Here is a 21,588-nt window from a genome sequence, read left to right on the forward strand (position 1 = left end):
ATGAGGCATTGCATTTTTGCTTGGTACGGAGTTTTTATGTGGCTACACAATTTTCTCATTGACACTTTTCACCGAATTATAATATTCGAGAAGTTGATTAACTAAGGTTAATTATCTAATTAAGCCGAATGAAAAAAATTAATCTGAGTATCTCCAAACGATGGCAAACAACATTACCTTGGGTCTGTTCAGCTACATTGTATTTGCATATGTTTAATGTTTGGCTCAAGTGATGTGGGACGCCCTGTATATACGCATAGGTATTTATATTGTTTGACTATGCGTATGACTTGCTGTTGAATTGACATTATGTAATTATTCGTCCTTTCATTAAAGATCATAATTCCTGATTTATCCGTGCTAAACTTAAGGCCTAGGTTTGTCACCGCGTTGCCACAAATATTCGCAAGTGTCTAAATCACATGCATTGTACGCTAGTGGCAGAATGTCGTCATCATACATCAGTCCGGGGACCTTCTGTTGTTGTCAATTACTCCTGCAAAATAAAGCAGACCCGAATTCACTGTCTGTCCGTCCATCTGTCTGTCTGTCTGTAATCTTAACTACTTCTTAACTACTTCTGCCACTGTAACCCAGTGGCAGAAGTAATCTACCTGCTTGGGCCCCTAGGTATGTGCTGTTTTCATAGCTGATGACGCCAGGAAAACAAGACTGCATGGCGCCACGAACGCTCAGAAATCTATTAGGGAGATCAAATAATGCTCCCACACACCTTCTTTAATGTACCGTGGCACTGAGGCATTTCTTGTACAATGTAGGAGAATACATTGTAAAGACAGAGGTGCACAGTTGGGTGCATGTGTTCTAAGTTCTTCAAATTAAATTGCATCAAGAAAACCTGTCCGAGCATTCGTACCTGCTTTATTAGGTGCCTACTGCACTATCAATACAGGCGGCCTTTTCTTAATGGCACCAAATTATAAGAAATAGATCAATGTAAATCTTCCTGACATTATTGTTATCATTCGAGTGTTCAGATGGTAACCTCCGGATACGGAGCAAGTTGAGCGGTTGTGTGCGTAATTCACGAAGGTATGTTAATTATCTTTTAAATAATTGATTTTGGAAAGCAACTGAGTAGTTTGGAGCCTGTCTTGGACATTGTGTAGTTGAGCGAATATATGCTTATTAAACATGCTCCTGTAAGAGCAAAGAACAAATATTTTGCAATTAAGGGCTCTCTGAAAGCTTAACTGACGCGGAAAAAGATTGTGGGTGACATCGGCCTGACCACTTCCAGCCTTTTTAGATATTGTCATGAATGACATGGCTTCGTGAGCAAGTTCCTTGTGGCCAGACGACTGTCGGTATTTATTCACATTGTTTTTCCGAAGGCAAGTCATTTAAAGTTGAAATGTCAATGTAGCAACGAACGTGCGCTGCCAAAAGCTTGCTTGGTCACAAAATGATACACGATTGAATAATAGTGCAGATTTAGCGCGTCATTGCCCTCAAGACAGTGCACTGCCACCGACGGCAGCAAGATAACGAATGTGAACTGCTTGGCAGCTTCTTACGGGGCCATGCTAGCCAAGGGCGGCAATAATGACGTCACAGGCACTTTTTTTTTTTTTGTCGGTTTCGCTTTCAGAAAGAGATAATGCTACAATTGCAGTGTCATTCGTTCTTGTCTCGGGGATTTAAACACGGGTTTTAATGGTCTCTACATCGCATTTGTTTCCAAGAGTAGATGTAAGCAGGAAAATGTTCGCTTTCACCCGAAAACACACAAACACCCTCGCATGCACACACACATAGATACAGTGTACTGGAATAGGGGCAGGGTGCTCACTTCCGCATCCCTGCGCCACTTCGCCGTGGCGCACTCAGCGTCGACTGCTCTGGCGCCTGCCAGGGGCGCTGCTACCTGTTTCTCCTGAAAACTTGCCCTCGCTTCGTGTGCAGTGTGTTCTGTTGGATCGACATGCTGTCGACTGCAAGTCCCCCCGGCGTTTTCAGCAGTATACTCTGTGCTTGACGCTTTACTCAATGTGCACTGTGAGTGAGTGTGAATGGCAAGCCGCCATCGAAATTACTGCTTTGCACCCGGGTGCAGAACTGGCTACAGTCGCGTGAAAGATGCACCAAAGGCGTCTTTGTTCAGCGTTCCACGTGATGAAGAACAGCAAAAGGAATGGGAGAGCAACCTCCACCGTGCAGATAAGACACTGAATGAATGTTGCGCGGTCTGTGAGTTGCACTTCGAACCGCAATTCATAATTAGGGACTTCATGCACCTTATAGACAGCAAGGAGGTGCGCATTCCTCGTGAGAAGCCACTACTATCACAAAACGCTGTTCCCACAACTCTTCCGAATTTACCGCAGTACCTGACGAAGACGACACCGAAGCCCAGGAACAAAAGGAAAAGGTGGGAAAGTGACCAAGCACCCACGAAGAAAACAACCCGACGTGCACTGGCAGTGCCAAGCATAAAGGAGGCACTGGCACTGGACAATAATCACTCAGAGTTTTCACCGGCTGCTCCCAGCGCTTCTGGGATAGACTATGACTCGGCACAAGAGGAGGGCACTACGGCAGAGTGTCAACACTGTTTTTCGTTTCTTTTTGATTTAAAGACTACTTCCAAGTATTGGAGTTCACATCAACTCCCCGGCCTTGACGGAGTGCTTTATTGCACGTCGACCAACCTAGAAGAAGGCGTTGTCATGACCGATAAAGTAGTCGCGTTCCTCTGCGACAGGCAACTCGATGTTTAATCTCAGGAACAAGCAGAGAACGTGCTGAAAAGCGTGGAAGCTACTGAACTATGTGTTGGCACTCTGAATGCCAAAGGATATGATGCGTGTTTTTTGACAGCAGGACTCGGAAAGCAGCTCAAGATTAGGCATGAGACGCACTTCAATGCCAACTGCAGCGGAAAAGTAAAGTACAGCCAAAGGTGAGTAATGTATAGTTACCTAATTTTGTGGTTCTCACTTACCTGGCAGTATATACTTTTTCATTGTGACATATGATTTTTTGTTTTGGTATGTTTAAATAAGTATTTTCTACAATTCTCGCACATCTTTCTTTCAGGTGGACAGTGCTTGAGCTGCAGATACTTCTGGAAGGTACTTCTTACAAGGAAGTCCAGAGTCCGTCGAGTGCCTGCCAGGCCTCGTAAAACTATTGCCCAAAAGCTGAGATCAGTGGCCCGTCAGAGCAAGCGGTTCACTTCGCAGATTGCCACAATGAAGAAAGACGTTGAAAAGATGCGAGGGCACAATTCAGAACTTACAGAAGAAGCATTGAGTAAACAGATTTCAAAGCTTCCTCAGAAGCAACAGAAATGTGTAAAGCAATGCTTTGCTGCAGCAGCAGTGAAAAAGAAAGGTTTCCGCTATAGCAAAATGTGGATCCTCGAATGCATCATGATGAAAATGAAGAGTTCCCATCTTTATGACCACATAAGGGACAATGAAGTACTTGCATTACCAAGTAAGTCCACACTCAAGCGATGGCCCTGTATTGATCAGCATTTGGCTTCAGCAATAAAGTGTTGGAGGATCTTAAACACAAGACACAAAACATGGACCCATTCAAGAAGCATGGTGGGCTTCTTGTAGATGAGCTCAAGCTCTCGAAGCATCTGACTGTAAAACAATCTCGCCAAATCGAAGGGTTTGTAGATTTCGGGAAGTTCACCACTGCAGCAGATAAAACTATGCACTCGGATCATGGCATGGTGATTCTATTTGTGCCATTCATCGGTGGGTGGACGCAAGTGATTGGGACATTTGCAACGAAAGGCAACATGAAAGGAGATTTGCTGGCTCAAGTAATAATAGAAGCCACAATACTCACAGAAAGAAGTGGGCATTTTGTTGATATTATTACTTGTGGCGGCTCTGTATGGAACCGCCGTATGTGGAAAGTTCTCGGCGTCCAGTGAACAGCAGGAGACGTGAAGTGCAAAGTTGAACATCCAGTTGATGGCAGACGTCACTTCCACTTCGTATCAGGCTTTACGCACCTAATCAAGTGCTTGAGGAACGGCCTGATGAAGTGCCCTTTCAACACACCTGACGGACACGTAAGTCATCTTTAGTCATTAGGGGACAAAAAGGAGACATTATTATAAAATCAAATTCTTCAGATATCACATTTGCCAAATCGGTTGTTTGAACAAAAGTGATTAATTTGATTTGTTTCCAAGTGTAGTAATTATTTTGCTTTTGTTCAGGTAACAATGTGCCACGTCAGGGAAGCTTACAAGATCGACTCCAGCAGCCTTACGTTAAAGGCAATGCCGGGCATAACAATATGCCACCTGCAGCCAAATTCTTTTGAACAGCAAAGAGTTTCATACGCTTTCCAACTCTTCGGTGAGAGAGTACGTCAAGGCTTTCACCTCTACAAGGCTGACATTGAGGCAAATACTGGACCCATAAATGGCACACAGGAATTTTTCAGGTAATAATCTGGCAATTGTCATGATGCTGTTGAATAAGTGAATATGGCGGTCACACAGCTAGTATGTATGCCTATTTTATGTACGTAGATAGATGTGTATACTAGCGTATGTGTGTTTTTTAACTTGAAATTAAAGTGCATCTGTAAAATGTCACAGCTTCACTCAAGAGGCGATGCACTGATAATGGTAGCATCAGTGCCACGACGACGACAAATTTTTGCATGGAGTGTCCCTATAATTACTATTGCAATAACATAAGTAAAGCTATAGAACATTTGTTTGGATGAGCTTAAACTCATAATGAGTTGCATGATCTTTTGACAGGAGGATAACCTGCCTCATCTGTGTTATGACATCTCGGTTCCCGGGAGAAGCCCTGAGACCCAACTCTTCCTCAGCCGCAGCTCTCTCATGTTTTTTGGAGTACCTGGCGGCTTGGGAGAAGCATGCAGGTGGAGCTGGAGGGTTCTTGAGCGAGTCAACAGCGACTGGGCTCCGTGTCAGCATCTCAAGCACACTTGAGCTTCTTTCGTACCTCGCAAGTTTAGGGTTTAGGTATCTTATGACATCTCGACTTAGTCAGGATACTATTGAGAATTTGTTCGGAATCGTCAGACAAGCCTCAGGCTGCAACGACCACCCAACACCCACACAGTTTCTTATTACAATGAACTGCATGTCCTTTTACAGTTTAGTGAAGACCATAAGATACGGGAATGCGGATCCATGTGCAGTAAGTGCCTTGCTTGATGCACAAGTGAGCAGCACCAGCTGCCTTCCCAGCAACAACTTGTGGGATCAGGTTGATGCTCTCATTGGTTCGGGCAATTTACCTGGTGCCGAAGTGATGTTGTCTAGAGCAGATCATGACCAACACATAGAGAGAAGTGACTCTCGCATAATTTACTATGTGTCAGGGTATGTTGCACGAAAGCGCGTAATGAAAACAGACTGCGAGGCTTGCATGGATGGTCTGACGATTTCATCTGGACTCCTGGGCTTGCTGCACTCGCAATGCACAAGGACAGAGGCGGGCTTCTCAACCCACGTGGTGTACTTCTTTCTTTTATCAAAATGCTGGAAGACATGTTCACCGAATGCTTCAGCAAGAGGCAACTGCATGCCGATAGTATCTTGGATGTGCTGAGCCTGGTGAAGACAGAATGCACACGCACAACTGGCTGCAGCGAACATGCAGCTGAGCTCACTAAGAATGTGATCAGCTTTTACATTACAACCCGGCTGCATTTTTTTACGAAGGGTAGCAATTGTGAAAAATGTGAGAAAAGGAAGAGATTGATGCACCGAAAGATCGCTAAGACTTCATGAGGAGGGCGCCTGGTACTTGTTCATAACAATTTGTGAACCTACGTTTTCTGGTGCCTACATTCTTTATTTCGTTGTAAATAAATATTGTTATTGCACAAATGTACCTGGTATTGTCATCCTTTTGATTTCATGTCGCGTTAACTATAAGAACGATGTAATCCATAAAAAACCAACTAACCAGCTTAACTTGTGCAGCAGTGATATCTAAACATTAAATTTCTTGTATAGACGGGGCAACGTGAAAACGTTTGCTTTAGTACAACACACTTCCACGCAGCACGCGCCTTACCTGCGAAAAAAAGAAAAAAACGAAGTGGTGGGTAAATTCGGCGCGGTGGTGCTGGAAACGCGGATGCGCGGTCGTTGTGGCGAAACCAGACTAGCAATTTTATTGATCAGCAGGAGAAAACGAGTGTCCCTTGCTACGGTGACTGCAGCGACCGTATCAAGCTATTAACAGAACAGTGTTAATAGCAAGGTTAGTTCATTCGTGCTTCCGGCAACAAAACATCGCCAACCATCTGTAGATCAACCGCAGCAATAGTAATTTAGTTCAGTGCACACTGCGAAGGTGCAGCAAAAGAAGTTTCGTGCATTTTACTTTTATTATGGTGAAAACAGCAACGTGCAATAGCCGCTTTACCGCAACGCGTAGGAAAGTTTCAGGCGATGCTGCGAACCGCGCCACCTGTCGGTGGCGACATGAAGTGCGTCAAGCTCTGCCACGTTGTGAGCGCACTATAACTCTTCTACTACACTGTACACATAGACTCTATGTTGGTAAACACATTCAGAATGTCGAACCCAAGAACTTTTTTAGATCTTTTTGTCTAAAAGTGCATAAAATGCCAAATGACGTGTTAAAAGTGCGGTTACCGTCCACCGTCGGCGTTAGTGAATAAAAGACGCCACAGACAAATCGAACTCGTTGGAAGCAACATAATAAGTTGGCTTTAATGTTAAATAATTTCTCACCAGAACTTCAACAATCAAGGGCGTGTTGTTGTTTTCCATACGGGGCACGCACACGATGCCTGGAAACCGTTCTATGCTCGCACAGGTACTGACAGCAGCAGGAGCGACACGCCAGTGTTACAGTGACCACACGGTGTCACAGAGCCACTGCCCTGCGACCACTTTGGCGGCAGTCAAGTATAGGCATGCTCCAAATTTGTCAGACATCTCATTCCATGCTGGAAACACTTAGAGGCAGGAAGTTTGAAAAGAAAAAAAAAATGGTCACTGCCACCCGCAATGTCTCAGTTTTGGGTTCGTTATGCCAGTTGTGCGTCATTTTAAGCCGTTATATACATTTATATTGGATATTAACTGGAGTCACTTAGCTGTGCTGATACTGTTTGCCGTGTGTTTTGCATCAGTGCTTCGTGACATCAACTGTATTGCGTGTTTTTGCCGACGGCTTACTAGCACAATGGCGGGATCTGCGTTCGCCGCCTTCGTGTCTCGGTGCGTCTTTGTACGTCGCACGTTTGGACAACACTTTTTCTGGTAAGTGAAATACATTGTACTTCGTTTTTCGTCAACAATGTGAATATTTTTAGGTGTTACCCACGACAATTCTTGATGAGTAGGCTCTTCCGCCCTGCGTGTTTTCGTCACCTTTACTTTTATACGAGGGTTCTGCTTGTGTTCAGCAGTTCAGCACTACCGCGCTCCACGACTTCCGCAACACCAGTCAGAACTTCGCCCTGCTTGTTAGTCTTTGCGGTTAACGTAGCATGAACCAACCGAAGGGAGTGCATACGAAGATGGAGCTGGTTGTAATCCTGAACCAGACTGAACTCGCCCTATTTTGTGTCCTTTTGTTCTTGCATGGGTTACAGCGTTGCGAGCGCGTGCACGTGTGTCAGTGACTATGCAGCTTGTAGCGTTCCCACTTTATGGCAAAAGAAAAATATAACTGCAATATTTACTTCGTGTATACGATTCCAAATGCAATCGTCTGCTGATGTACAAATTTCACGTGTTTTGTTATAAATAAGCAGCAAAACTTTTAGCCTAGTAGGTGCTTCATCTGGCAGTGCAATCACGACTGCTTGGCATTTATTAATGAATCACTGTGACTGAGTCACTTCATTTGTAATTGCAAATCTGCCTTTCTACCAACTTGATGCTCTTTTGTTCCTTTCACTCCATAAACGGCTGGACATCCTTCTTGTACCTTGGCGCTAGCTAGATGATGGGACCTCATCATGATCAGTGTAAGCCAACAAACTGTACACTCTCTGGTCCTCCCAGTGCTTTGTATATGGGTTAAGTATAAACCCCATGCAAGCGATCTTACTCGCGACAGCACCAAGCGACGCGATGGGGATGGCTGTCGCGTTCGCTCGTCATCTACAAGTCGTACCCCATGCGAGCAATGACTTCGACCGCCGTCTCCCCAGTGTTGCCGCTATGAGGGCAGCAATATAGGCGCCGAAAGTAGCGTGACGCGTGCTTCATTAACTTAAGTTGATGTGTTTTACTGTAAAGAGCAGCATAAAATATTTCTGAAATTCTTGCAGTAGGTTCTTATCCTTGCACGTATAAAAATTCAATTGTTTGCTTGTTCTGTGCGACAATCGGAAGTACTTGAGTTATGTACCTCCAGTTCCGGCTTCACGCTATTGGCTAGTCGCTCATAGCACTTCCGGGCGACAAGCGCCAAATTCTAGATTTGCAGAACCGAGCGATCGCACGACAAGACCGAGCTATCTCTTCACGCGACGGCCCGATCCGCCGCTCGAAGTCGTCGCTCGTCGCTGTTGCGCACAAAATCGCGCTCATGGGGTTTAGCCTTTAAGGCCAGGGAGCGCTTTGTGGTAAAATAGCTAGTTGGTGTCTCACAAACGGGCACTTTCTTGCACTGGTCCCTTATAAGCTGCTACTATTATAACCAATTTCTCAGTGCCAGTGTACATACACAGTTCTACTAATAATTAGTTTCCCCAAGCCTTACAAAATTTACCTGTAGGTAGTCACTGCTATGTAAGAACTTACAAATTAACTCTGTTGTGTCATATGAGTATTCCATACATGAGTAAAAATTTGCTACAACAGTGTACATTACACCTTCCTTCCCTAATGCACAAATGTATTCAAGCCAGTATGTGATCAGTTCTGTATTCTAAATGTTTTCTGTATGATTTAGTTTCTTTACAGGAATTTACTGTACAGCATCAGCAAGCAGTCTAATTAAAGATTTATGTGTGCTGTAAAAGATATGCTTTGCCGCTACAATTGATGTGCGTGTAGAACAGGTATGATGCTGAGGGTTCCAGCAGTTTGCAGAGGTGCTTTTAAAATTTTGTCATAACTGTAATTTTACCTGTGCTGTTTTTTGTCACCTATTTCAATAATATCATTGGAGGTGTCATCAGAATTTAGCAATTTATTTTTCCCTGGCCCATTAGCCTGCCACATTTGACTTTTCACTTGGTGGGCAATTATTCAGCATGGACCATTACTTGAGTACACCTTTTTGTGTGCAGTGGCTTCTCAATTGTGGGTCAACGTAGATGCTCAGAATTACCTGAGGCTATATATGCACTAATGAATTTGCTACCTCTATGAATCACTTTGCACTTTCTCGCGCAAACAGCATGTGAACACTTCCAAGACAGTGGGCAGTGTTATCGTTTGATCACATCATGAGATACTTTCAATGTTGTATGACGCATCATCCAAGATGATGCATCATTGTGTGAGGGATTGCCCTAAGCCAATTAGAGTCCCATGAAAATATGTCAATAAAAGTGATTGATCCAGCTAGGAGTGTTGCTTTGGAACACTACTTTATCACCAGTCCTCCTTTGCATGCTACCTGCTTACTCTGTACTGCATCACGTTTAAGTTTGAAAAAAAAGAAAGGCAACAGCTAGGCCATGCAAAATGCCAAACTTGCTTTTAGTTTAACAATATAAAACACTATTTAACTTTTTAATTAAGTTAGTACATCATTTACCTGCAAAGTGTATTACTGTTTTAAACTGATTATATTTTGCAGGAAGCTTCTCAGACTTGTTTGACAAGTTGATAAGGAGCTTTTTAGCCACAAAACACCATATATTAATTTCAAGGCTGACTTTGACTCTGCTCTGCAATTTAATAACTATGTTCCATGAAATATACTAGTCATCTTAAACATCATCACATACATACCTTAAGATACCCGTAATTTAAGAGAAAGGAGTACTTAAATTTATTTTTAATGTGAGCCAAACTTCTTACTTAGCACATATTGCTAATTGAAGTTCCAATTTCAACATTCCCATTTCCTCCTTGCCTTTTTTCCCTCTTCTGTGCAGGTATTGCTTGCCTATGTCTACAAGAACCTTCACGCGTAGCCTGTGACAGCAAGCTTTTGTGGGCAGCCAGTGCTCTCCTACGAAGGCTGGCCTGCTCTGGCAGCGGCGGCAATCATCTTCAAGATTTATCCATGCTCACCTTTACCCGCCGTGGTTGCTCAGTGGCTATGGTGTTAGGCCACGGCGGTCATATTTCGATGGGGGCGAAATGCGAAAACACCCGTGTACTTAGATTTAGGTGCACGTTAAAGAACCCCAGGTGGTCAAAATTTCCGGAGTCCTCCACTACGGTGTGCCTCATAATCAGAAAGTGGTTTTGGCATGTGAAACTGCATAATTTAAAATGCTCACCTTTGCTGCTATTTGTCACTCTTGTTAATTACACTTTCTGCATCTCTTCTAATTTATTAGGTAATAAAATATGACTACGTGACATGGTGTGAAGTAGATGTCTTGCCGCATTTTTGCTTGCAATCATCTTTTATGCATGAAAATCTCATCATACAGTGTATGAAAAAAAAAATAACAGCATATTATGATTTATCTTTCAGTTCTGGTAACATGCAACGTGCAAGGCATTCGCTGATGGATGGTGTATCGAAGAACTGGCCATTATTTCTGTGTGATGCTATACTAGCATGTGGCATTACCTTACAAGGGGCACCCACAAAGTAATTTACTTTTAAATGAAGCATGGACATCAGAAAAAAATATATTTATATTGCCAGTTAGAGTGGTTTGCAGAGTGTTGTTCCAGATGTGTACTATCCTTTATTTCTGAACAATTCATTGCAGCACAGCGTTCTGTTTCGTATACAGATGTCGGGCTATTGTGCCCCCTGTAGCTGAAACCATGTAATTTTTACCTGAACTGCAGCATCACTGACAAAATGTTTCCCTGCTAGAAACTATTTCAATTTGGTGGAGACCCAGCAGGGCGAAGTTTTGTCAATAATGACGTGTCTCATGCAGAGGTGTTCTTGTTTAGGTCAGTGGGCATGATGTCAATGGGCCGAACATTGGCATGATATCAGCATACAATACAGATCTTGTTTTATTTGCAAAATAATTCTGACAGGCGACATTCAATTGATTGGTCTAAGTAAAAAGTACTAATTGACCAATGAGGCTGTACTACACTATTCCCGTGGTTAACGTCTGGAAAGACTACCTGTGCACCACTCTACCCGACAATATAAACTTTTTTTTCTGGTGTCCGTGCCTCATTTAAAATAAATTGTAACTGTGGGCAAACCTCGTGTCACAATAACAGCTGCTGCAAAAATTTGAGAGTATGTCTAAACGAAGTCTTCAGTTGTTCTTGTCAAGCCGTCCATTCGCCAACGTTTAGCGTAACATTAGCAGGGCTTACTGAAGTAATTATAGACGTCCATGGCTACAAAATGTCTTGATCAAGACAGCTAATAGACTTTTGAATTAGCCGTTCAAGACATCTTTTAGACATCAAATAGCTGCTTGTGTGTTTCGTGGGACGCACTCTTTCTCCCTCACACACTCTCTCTTCCTCACAAGCACTTACACGCTTTCTCCATCGCACGCACAGATATCCATGCGCACACAAACACGCACACTTTTGTCCACAGGCATGCATGCTGAAACATGAACACACACGGTCACACACCATGTTCACACGCTGCCATGCATGTGCCGCAAGCATGCAAGCGTACACACACATGCACTAACATGCAGATGCAGGCATGCACACATGCTGCGAACGCTCACACACGCACTCGCGTGCAAGCATATGCAAATACAGAGGCACTAGCACGCACACACACTCTCCCCTCGCATGCACACACATGCACAGTCTTTCTCTCTCCCTCTTCTCACACACACTCTCTGTCTACCCCGCCCACAAACGCACTCTCCCTCACACGCACGTACTCTCTCTCCATCCGTCACACACACACACTATATGCATGCACAGGCATCCATGCGCACACAAACATGCGCACATTTGTTCGCAATCATGCATGTTGAAATTTGAAAATGCATGTTGGCACGCGTACACGTTCATACGCGCCCACAATGCACCGCAACCGCGCACACACGCAGGCACGCACACACGCCACGAACACACACATGCATACAAGCACTCGCGCACATGCAAACGCAAATACGGAGGCACACGCCCGCACACTCATACACAGAGTGCACACGCACATACAACCATACCCAGGCACGCTCAAGACATGCACAAGCATAACCACTCTGTACCATCTCGGCTGCTTCTCAAAAACCTGCACGTTCTAACAGGCTGCATAACACTCCCTCTACCATTACCAACTGTAGTAAATCGCTTTATGGTTTAAATTTGGCGCTTCTTCATTGTGCCCTCTGGCGGGAGGGCGCAAAACGATTTCCTCCTGTATGGGACTTCACCGCCACTGTCTGACCTGCTTTAACTGCATTAACGCACCACCAATGTTTCGACTAATTGCCAAAATACATATGTTGTTAGAAGGGGCTACCCTCTTGTTGTAGTCAGTTGAAACTTTTCGACCCTCAGCTGATATCCTGAAATATAATTTTGAAAAAAAAATTTCCCATTAATTTACACTTGTGTGTTGCTGTGAAGTTCCGAAGGAGAATGTCCAGAATTCCTGGACATGGTCATGGGCACTGTAGTTGCGTGTAGAATCGGCGATATGTCTGATAGCGGTGCCAACATGAAAGATGCAACTTGTAGCAAGATATAAATTTCTGGCCCCGATGTGTTTAAGATATGCCGATCGGATGTTTTCGCATGCCATATTACACAGGCCGTTGCATTCGAAGTTTTTCTACATTTTTATGTGTAAAAAAATATTTTTACATGTCTACTGCATGGTGCTGTTTCTTTGTAGCAGTCATACAAGTAACTGAATGCAACTGACACCGATAGCTGCACTGAACCATGTAACAGTTTCGATGTGCAGGTTAAAAAAGAACTCTTTATTTTCGGAAATAATTGTGCATCCAAGCAATGCCTGAACTTCGACTAATCCACACTTCGTTGATCCAACCTGGTGATGACGAGTTAACAAATTGATCAAATTGTTTTCTACCGCATCATAACATATCTCGGCTGAAAAAAGAATGTTCACCTGCTGCAGAAAAAAAAGTATTTTGATTCTTTGTTCTTCAGGGAAATAGGACATTATAAGAAAAGTTACACAAGCACAGCGTGATTAATATTCAGAACAAGTGATTTCACTTTTGTCCAGTCGGGAAGTTGCATTATAACATCTGCTGATTGGTTGACAGCTTAAAGGGACATTAAAGGCAGATATTAAGTCAAGCTAAAGTGATAGATTAGTGCTCGGGAATCTATTGCAAACAGCCTTAATAATCGAGACATCTAGGTAAATGTACAACGTCATTAGAGACTCCCCGGGACATTCAAGTACTTGCCAGGTGATGAAAGCACTCTTCAGTTAAATTCCGTCACTAGTACTCAATCACTCGTTGCAAAAAAAAAAAAAAAAAAAAAAACATGCTTGTATTACAAGACAAAATAAAACGCTACTTGTTCACTTCTATTTAATATTTATAAAAAAATAACTCATTGAAATTAGCCTTGACAACGATGCAGGCGGTCGAATGGTTCCGTTTTCGCTCAACTCTGCGCCGCCGACGCTCTCGCGTTTCAGTAGTTTCATTATCGCGTAGTGCAGCGCTGGTTTCGCTGGCTTGGAAAACTCGCACAAACTGTAAGTAGCAGCTAATTCAGCTTCCACGTGATGTCACAGGATACCCGAATGGTCTACTCCACTTGACCAAAAAGCAGTGCAGCGACGGATTCACCGCCCTGTCTTGCTCGGTACCGCCGTCTGCTGGGCGCAGTTTTACTCGCTGATGACAGCAAAGGCCGATGATGGCGCATGCAATGTCACCACTCCCCCGGTTGGCTGGCAGGATATCTGAATTTCGAAAAGGTGCTCAGACCTTTCAGATGCAATTCTCTCGTAAACTAAGTCTTTCCTTGGCATGAAACAAGCGATGCGAGTCTCTGGAATGGTATTTAAACAGAATGGTTTAAACAGTTGGGCTGACCCAACAAAAGTTGGTCATAGAAGAGGTCTGTTCTTTTTTTTACGTAAAGCATATTGTATAAACACAATCTCGTTCAGAACAAGTGGAAGCAAGGTTAACTTATCTAGCGAATGTCACGGACATCGGTGCTGGCTTAGCAATTCTAGACAATTTCACTGCTTCCTTGCTCAATGGAAAAATGTATTGTATAAATAGAGGCACAGAAAAAATAGAACAATTGCGATTTGGACGTAAAGCAAGGATCTGCACATTCATGGAGAAAGGAATATACAAAACACACTCAACGTAGACGCTTTTAGATATGTGCCCAATAAATTTTTTGTATGTGTCGGCTGAGGAACAAAACACTTACAAAACGTTTTGTATTTCTCCCACCTTCAACACCTTTGCATTCGGTCCTCTCAGTCCTTAGCATGAAAAGGCCAGAATTTCAACCAGTTTAGCAAAGGGTGTAGCGAAACGGCTTTTTAAATTTGTGGTTTTGGTTGCCACGCCGCCGGCGCTGTCAACGGAAAATGGCCATGGGCCGCTGCCGATGATAACAAGGCGCTGCGCTGCTATAGCTGCACCGACGCCGACTAGAAACGACCACCACGCTGCCGCCGACGGTCGAAACCATAGAGTTTCTCACTATAATATTTAGAGGGAAATCTGGCGCCACCGTCTATGGGAGTTTCCTAAGGGCCGCTGTGCCGTCATGAGAATGATGGTGTACGCGTAGTGCGTGCCGATGGACGCACCACTGGTGGCGGCCTTGCACAGAACACGGGAGAGGAGCCAGGCGCGTGCCATAGTTTATTGTGTTTTTGATAGTGCTTCTCTGTCTTATTCACGTTTTCAGAGCAAAATAGACAACACCCTTCGCATGTGTAGGGTGGCCAAAGCTTCAAGAAATGTCGAAGAATTGTTGCAGGGTGTGGGGCTCAAATACTGGCGAAAACGTGCTGGCGATATGGTTCTAATCATTCCTCACAAGCCTCATCAGTGGGAGCAATGGTATCAAAGGATTGTCGCTTCGGCAGGAAATTTCTTCTTCTCATCCTTTCCTTTGTCTCATCTGTGTTTTTTTCCACTCGATCATAGTTAGACGCGCAAGCAACCAAGTTCGTATGCAGTGTTGCATGCGGTTTAAAGGCATTTCGCTAAAGTTCAGAATGCCATTTGCTGCTTATATTGTTTTCCGCTTCTTCACTGCGTTGCGCTAGCTAGGCAGCAGGACTGCACGAGCGCATTGTGTTGTATGTTAAAGCGACTGCAGTTTGCAAGAAATGAAATTCTTAGTTTTATGTGGCCCGGTAAATCCTGGCACCAGCTGTTGCGCACTTCATGTTTTTACATCTATTTTATGCGTGGCTTCGCACATGTTGCTGGTTGCTCCATGCATAACTCTTGTTGATTCTTTAGAGCTGCGAGGTTTTCACCCTGCCTCGTTTGTAAAGGGTATAAATCACGCTGTGTCTTATCGGAATGATACCAAGGAAGTGCTTCTTTAACAGCTTTATTCTTTTTGCCCGAGGGCATCTTAGATATTGTTTTTTTTTTAAATGTGTTTAGAAAATAGGTAGTTCAGGGCGAGAATTGCTAATAGTTGCTGCATATGGTTTTTTTGTTCCATTATTCGCTGAAAAGTTCGCACCACGTTTGGGAAGTCATCACACCTCGATGCTGCCTCAGCAGACTTAACACGCCGAGCGATTTGTTTATTTCACAACGTAGTCCCTTCTTGCATGTGAATTTCGTACTCAACTGAATTCTTTCTTATTATGCTTACGCTGCAGAGGACTAAACCTGGCCTTGCCGTCAGTGCTCATCTACTTTGACTGGAGCTGCTCTGCCTTTAAGTATATCATGTGGCACCTTTTTCTAGTAACATTTAAAAAAATACTGAAAATTTAGACTTTAGCTTTGTATGCTTTCAAGCAGCTCCCCTGGGGAATTTAAGGTTGCAAAAATTGCAGTGGGCACGGCAGTTCATCGCCGTATGCAGCAAAATTGGATCGGTGGCACAGCGCTAACATGCGCTTTTATTAACCTGTGCGTTTGATGACTTCGTTGAATAGTGTATACGCGTTTCCATCAATAAATTCGCAATTACGCTTCTTGAAGTGACTTTGACTGCACTTGTTCGGCGATGTCACGTGTATTCATCGGCAGAAAAATCACAATGGCATATGCAGACATCGCACCGTGCGGATTTGTTTGATTTGAGTCTGCACTAACGACGGTGCTTATTATTGAGGTACAGAAGCAGCATTACGGCAAAGATAGAATTCTTAAAAAATGATAGAGACATCGCATTACTCAAGAAAATTTATCGGCTAGTTGACATGAGCTCCACTTCATGTAGATGGGGTTCATGGCATTTGGCTTCGGGGCGCAGCTGGCACGTATGTGGACCATGTTGTCCCAAACACCGGTAACATCGCGTTCATACCCGCTCCCACAGAGGTAAGCGTCTTCCTTACAGCTGTCACTGCAGAAGCAGCAGCCTGGCGCCCGAACAAAGGAGAAATCGCAGCCGCGAACTTCAGCTATCCTTGCTGCAAAGAGTTGTCGTCTGTTACTGCTCCCGCGCGTACTGTTGGAAGCGTCCGCTAGGTGGCCATCAGTGGCGCCTCTATAGACCTTTTCATCGGGCGAGGAGCAAAAGGCGCGCTGCAACAGCACCCTCTAGAGAACTTGTCTAGGGGGTGTTGGCTGCGAGCCTTTCCTCCCCTCTGGCTTGGGCAATCTGCCGCAGCGCTGCTTGAAAGTATTGCTGTCACATGCTGTGGAACAATTTCGAGATGTTTTAGATCGTACTTTGAGAAATTTACGCAATATCCGTTCATATAAGGTCGTCAAGGAAGCCCTTCGGTGCGTCGGTAACTATAGTACGCGGAAATATCTCTTGGGGCGCAAACATGTGACGCGCATTATTCGCCGCGTTGTGTGTATGTGTTGTGAACTATTTTGCGTATATCGATTTTATTTAAACGAAGAGAACTGGTGTCTGCATTACCAGCATGAAATGGTAAATCTGCTCCCTATCTGATCACTTGGCGTAGGGACTAAAACATAAAAGCGCATGCTCGTGTACAGCCAACCTAAGACAACCACGAAACATGTAAGCAGCAGGTGCTATCAAATATTTGCGATACACAGCCATTGTTCTCATGCATTTCAAATCTAGCAGGCTTGAAATCACTATATGTCTACACTAGCCTCCTGAATGAGGCCGATGGCGCTGCTCAACACAGCGATCACTGCGCTAGGAGTGCTGCAGTACAGTTGGGTGCCGCGGCACCATCCGGTCTTCGTAACCCACCGTGTTTCCACAACATCGGCAAGCGGGTTGCTGTGCTTTTCTTTTTATTAAGCCGTAGCACCAGCACGGTTCAAATGTGGGTGGCTGATTACTGATTAGGGTTTGTTTTGATTACGACAGGCTTCTTTAGCGCTTGTCGCTTGCTTGAAAAGCTTGTGCTAGCTCATCCCGGCTTCTAGCGGAAAACCTCATGTGCTTCATGGTGGTGAAGAGAAAACTTAATTATTAAGGCAGAAGCCTTAGATCTCCATGTTTCAAGGTCGTGTTGTGAGGTACAGAATATATCACATGATCCAAGGAAGGCCAGAAACGAACTAAAAGCATGTCCAGCCGAGATGATTCATGATTAGCAAATTTATTTATTAATTAGCGATTGGATTAAGGTGAATTAGGTTGAATCAGGGGGAATAAGGAGGGTTACGGTGGATTAGAGCAGATGAAGGAGGATTAGCGTGGATTACAGTAGGCTTTACAAGGTGTTCGCCTTCGTGTCTCTTAGGCGATAAGTAAGGACACTTGTTTTTTATTCTAGCGATGATGGCAGCGTAATTTTTTTAAGGGCAAGCTTTAGGCTGCATTTTTTTATTTTAACAAAGTAAGAGAATTTTAAGGTTACGTTACTGTTCTATTAATGTTATATTAATGCATAACCATTCAAGGCCATTGTAACCGATCATCTTCTTAAATGGCTCGAATTTCGCTGTTCTTTCTTTTTATTTTATTTGCTGCTGTTTCTGCCTATTTATCTTATACTGTTGTCCTCATAGGTATGAATGTTTTTGATTGTTTGTAAACCATGTAACTATACCCTCATCATGCCCATTGGGCCCAGAGGGTATGATAATGAGTAAATTGATAAGTTAGCCTGTAAAATGAAATGTGGTGTTCCTTGTACTATACATTCTTTATACCAGGTAAATATGTGCAGATTTCTTTTTATTTCTGATATCGTGAACAAAAATAGGAAACATGTCTTTTATTTGAGCATAACAAAGATTTTATTCAAGCGTAACAGTCAAATGCAAGCACAATTAAGACAGCACTAGATATGAGATAATGCACACATACATGAAGAAGATAGATTTAGTGGCAGTGACGCAGTTTAAGGAGCTTCTGCCGTTGCCTTTGCGCTTGCCTCTCTTTGTTGATGCCTTTTACAAAAACCCAAACCTCAAGAAAACAGAGCTTTACAACTGCTGTCAAAGCCATGACTTTCATGCTCTGGGCACAATAGTTGCGGAAACGCCAGTGTCTAGAGCTGACCTGAAAAATCAGCTAGACTCGCTACATGTAACTTGTTTTTGCTAAAGAACACAGTAAAAGCACCTTCATTGCCTTCACAGTGGTTGACAAGGTCTGACTAGGATAGACAAGGCCTCCATTGTCAAAATGGGTATAGTGCAATATGAAGCAGCGTTGGCACTAGCTTCAGCTTTACTTGCGTAGAGGAATTAAGCCTGCACACTGTGGTCAAGAATTTTTTACAGTGATCTTTCGTGCAACGTACATAACCTGCAGTATAGTAGTTCAAAGCACTACTGCTCATTTTTTTCTTGTTTTTCTTTTTCCTGGCACTCACAAGGTGCATGCTTAGGATACTCAGGAAATAGTGCTACGGAACAGTATTTGCAATGACGAAGAGGTGAGCAGTGAGAAGACGACGACGAAAAGCTATATACAAGTATATTTACAAGGGAATACACCGCACTTGGCCAAGAGGCAAATGCCCACGCTAGCCTCCAATCGTCGTCGTCGTCTTCTCACTGCTCGCCTCTTCGTCATTGCAAATACTCTTCCGTAGCAATATCGTTGGTATGGCGTAGAGTTATAGGCGTGTTTTATCGCGGGGAATCTCGTGGACAACGCCGTTAATCCACGGTAATAGAGAATGCACGTTGGACTAAACTGTTTTCTAAATGTTTTTCACAAATCACAGCAGTTGGTGCCAGCCTTCTCTCCGTTCTCGTGGTCATTCTTGCCCATTCTGCTACCGCTTTGTATCAGATGGTGGAGTGAACAAGGATACACACCCTTTGTTCGAGCGGTAGCCGCTTCTACACAATGGCACAAAGCAGGTCTTGTCCCTGCACTCTCTCTTTAGCTTCGTCATTTTTTCACCGCCGGCGCATAGTTCTCGAAATGACAAGCACACAAACACAGCAGCTACGCACTCACTCTTTGACAAAACCAAGAACAAACACGCAACGCTGTAATAAGACAGAAAACGCAAACATAGAAACCGACGCAACCACTGCGAAACTGATGTGCGAAGCAGATGACACGCGCAGTCTGTACCCACCCGTATGGCAGCGACCTCTGTCGGCCACCGTGGGCATTCATTGCAGGCGGCGCCATTGAAAAGAGCGGGTGCACGGCACACTAGCCAGTATATTCTAGGCACTATAGTATGTGTGTCTGCGAGGCTTGTGTTTGCTGGTGTTGTAAGAGGCTTCATCTAAAACGTGGATATGACTACACAAATAACGCATTATTAAAGTAAAATCTACACAAAATGTTTCCATTGACGCATATTACATCTTCCAGTGAATTTTACTCACCTACAATGCACAAAGCAAGAACAGACGACCAATTGTTCCAAAGCGAGCACGAATCTTGTAGTCTATCTTCCAACTTTAGCGGCCCGCTGATACTTTTCACGTTTCATATAAATATACATGCAATAACAAGTTCTCATAGCTAAACAAAACATGCTTTTGTGTAATAATAAAGCTAAAACAGCTTTTTGCATGCTGTTTTAGTTGAAAATTTATCGTTGTGAGAGACGGAACGGTGCTTGCCTGGCTCTCCAAGAACGACGCCTATCCAAATGCTGATATGCTGGCAGTCCCATGCATACCACTAGGGTGCCTCGATGCACGCGCCCTCTCGAAGGGTGGAGTCATTCTGTGAAGGCGCCAGTGCCGCCTTCCGACCGCCGGCCGCCATTGCGCTTTCCACATTTTGTTACGGTCGGTCAAGAAAGACACATGCACGGCGTTTTCTGGTCCGAAATGCCCGGGTGTTGCATGCCCCAGTGCACAAACCACTCACAGAATGACTGGAAGAAGCAATGACTTCAGTTGACTGCAGCATTTTGCACCATATTGGTGGCTTTTTTTCGTGAAAGAAATATTGAAAAAAAAAAAAAACGAAAAACTGCGAGCAGTGCAGGGCTGCAATAATGGGCTCTACAAGACATGAGCATGCATATTTAACTGCACTAAACGAGTATGTGCATGATGGTAAGAACTTATGTTATCCGAGCGGTGAAGTTATGAGCTTGCTCACATCCTGCGAAGAGCACTTTAAAGGAATCACGTCCTGGACTGACAACCTGTTCACCCTGAAGTCTCCTCTAAAGGCTGTGACAGAATATTTAATCAAGAGGGATGAGTGCAGTCTGGAGGCATGCCAGCGACACAAGGATTCTCTGGAACACATGCTGATATCAAGTTATGCAAGAGTAAGGCTAAGCATTCACCTGGGCCAGCTCGAAGCTGCGAGAATTAGTGGGCATGGAAGCAAGACATGCGCTGCAGTTAATCTGTAGTGAGTTGTAGCACTTGTGGTTTTTAAAATCCTTAAAGTTCCCGACCAAATAAACAAGCTATCACATCAGAAATTGCTATCTATTGAATGCAATTTTTCTCAGTGTTGAGAAGCCGTGTGGCCACTTTATTTTAACAGCATGGGTGACCGGTTTATAGCAATTACCAGTTGACAATATATTCATGCAGAAAATATGCTAAACAGGGCTTTATAATCAATTACTACGTGGGAGTCGTGATTTAGTGCAATATAAGCCCCATATGTAAGGCACTAAATAATGTGGTATGCATTCAATATTTTGTTTACCCTCATCTGCATATTTACAGTAAGATAAAAGAATTCAAAACAAAATTAAGAATAACTATGGAAGCACTGCTAAACAGAATACGGCCACAAAATAACACGTTCAATGAAAGCGCATGCTATATACTCAAGCTAAACAAAAAATGCTCCAGAAATGGTTCATTTCGTAGTATTAGTGTGTAATATCCCACAGAACAAATATAAATTACGTTTCGAACTACAATGAAGCAATAAAAGCGGCCCGGATGTATAGGCTCCGTAGTTATCATGCTCAACTGCTGATCCTGAGGACGTGG

General features: G+C 43.7%; 1 protein-coding gene and 1 long non-coding RNA gene across 2 annotated transcripts in view; one reads left to right on the plus strand and one right to left on the minus strand.

Annotated features, from left to right (window-relative positions):
* LOC142557841 (uncharacterized) overlaps positions 1 to 21,588 on the minus strand; it is a 108,395-nt gene that overhangs the window by 76,950 nt on the left and 9,857 nt on the right. The window lies entirely within an intron of this gene.
* LOC142557844 (uncharacterized) lies at positions 3,705 to 5,214 on the plus strand. Its single transcript, XR_012822872.1, has 3 exons — positions 3,705 to 4,057; positions 4,208 to 4,437; positions 4,763 to 5,214. It is a non-coding gene; the product is annotated as an uncharacterized LOC142557844 (long non-coding RNA).

This window comes from Dermacentor variabilis, chromosome 9 (assembly GCF_050947875.1).
Source record: "Dermacentor variabilis isolate Ectoservices chromosome 9, ASM5094787v1, whole genome shotgun sequence".
Lineage (NCBI taxonomy): Eukaryota > Metazoa > Arthropoda > Arachnida > Ixodida > Ixodidae > Dermacentor > Dermacentor variabilis.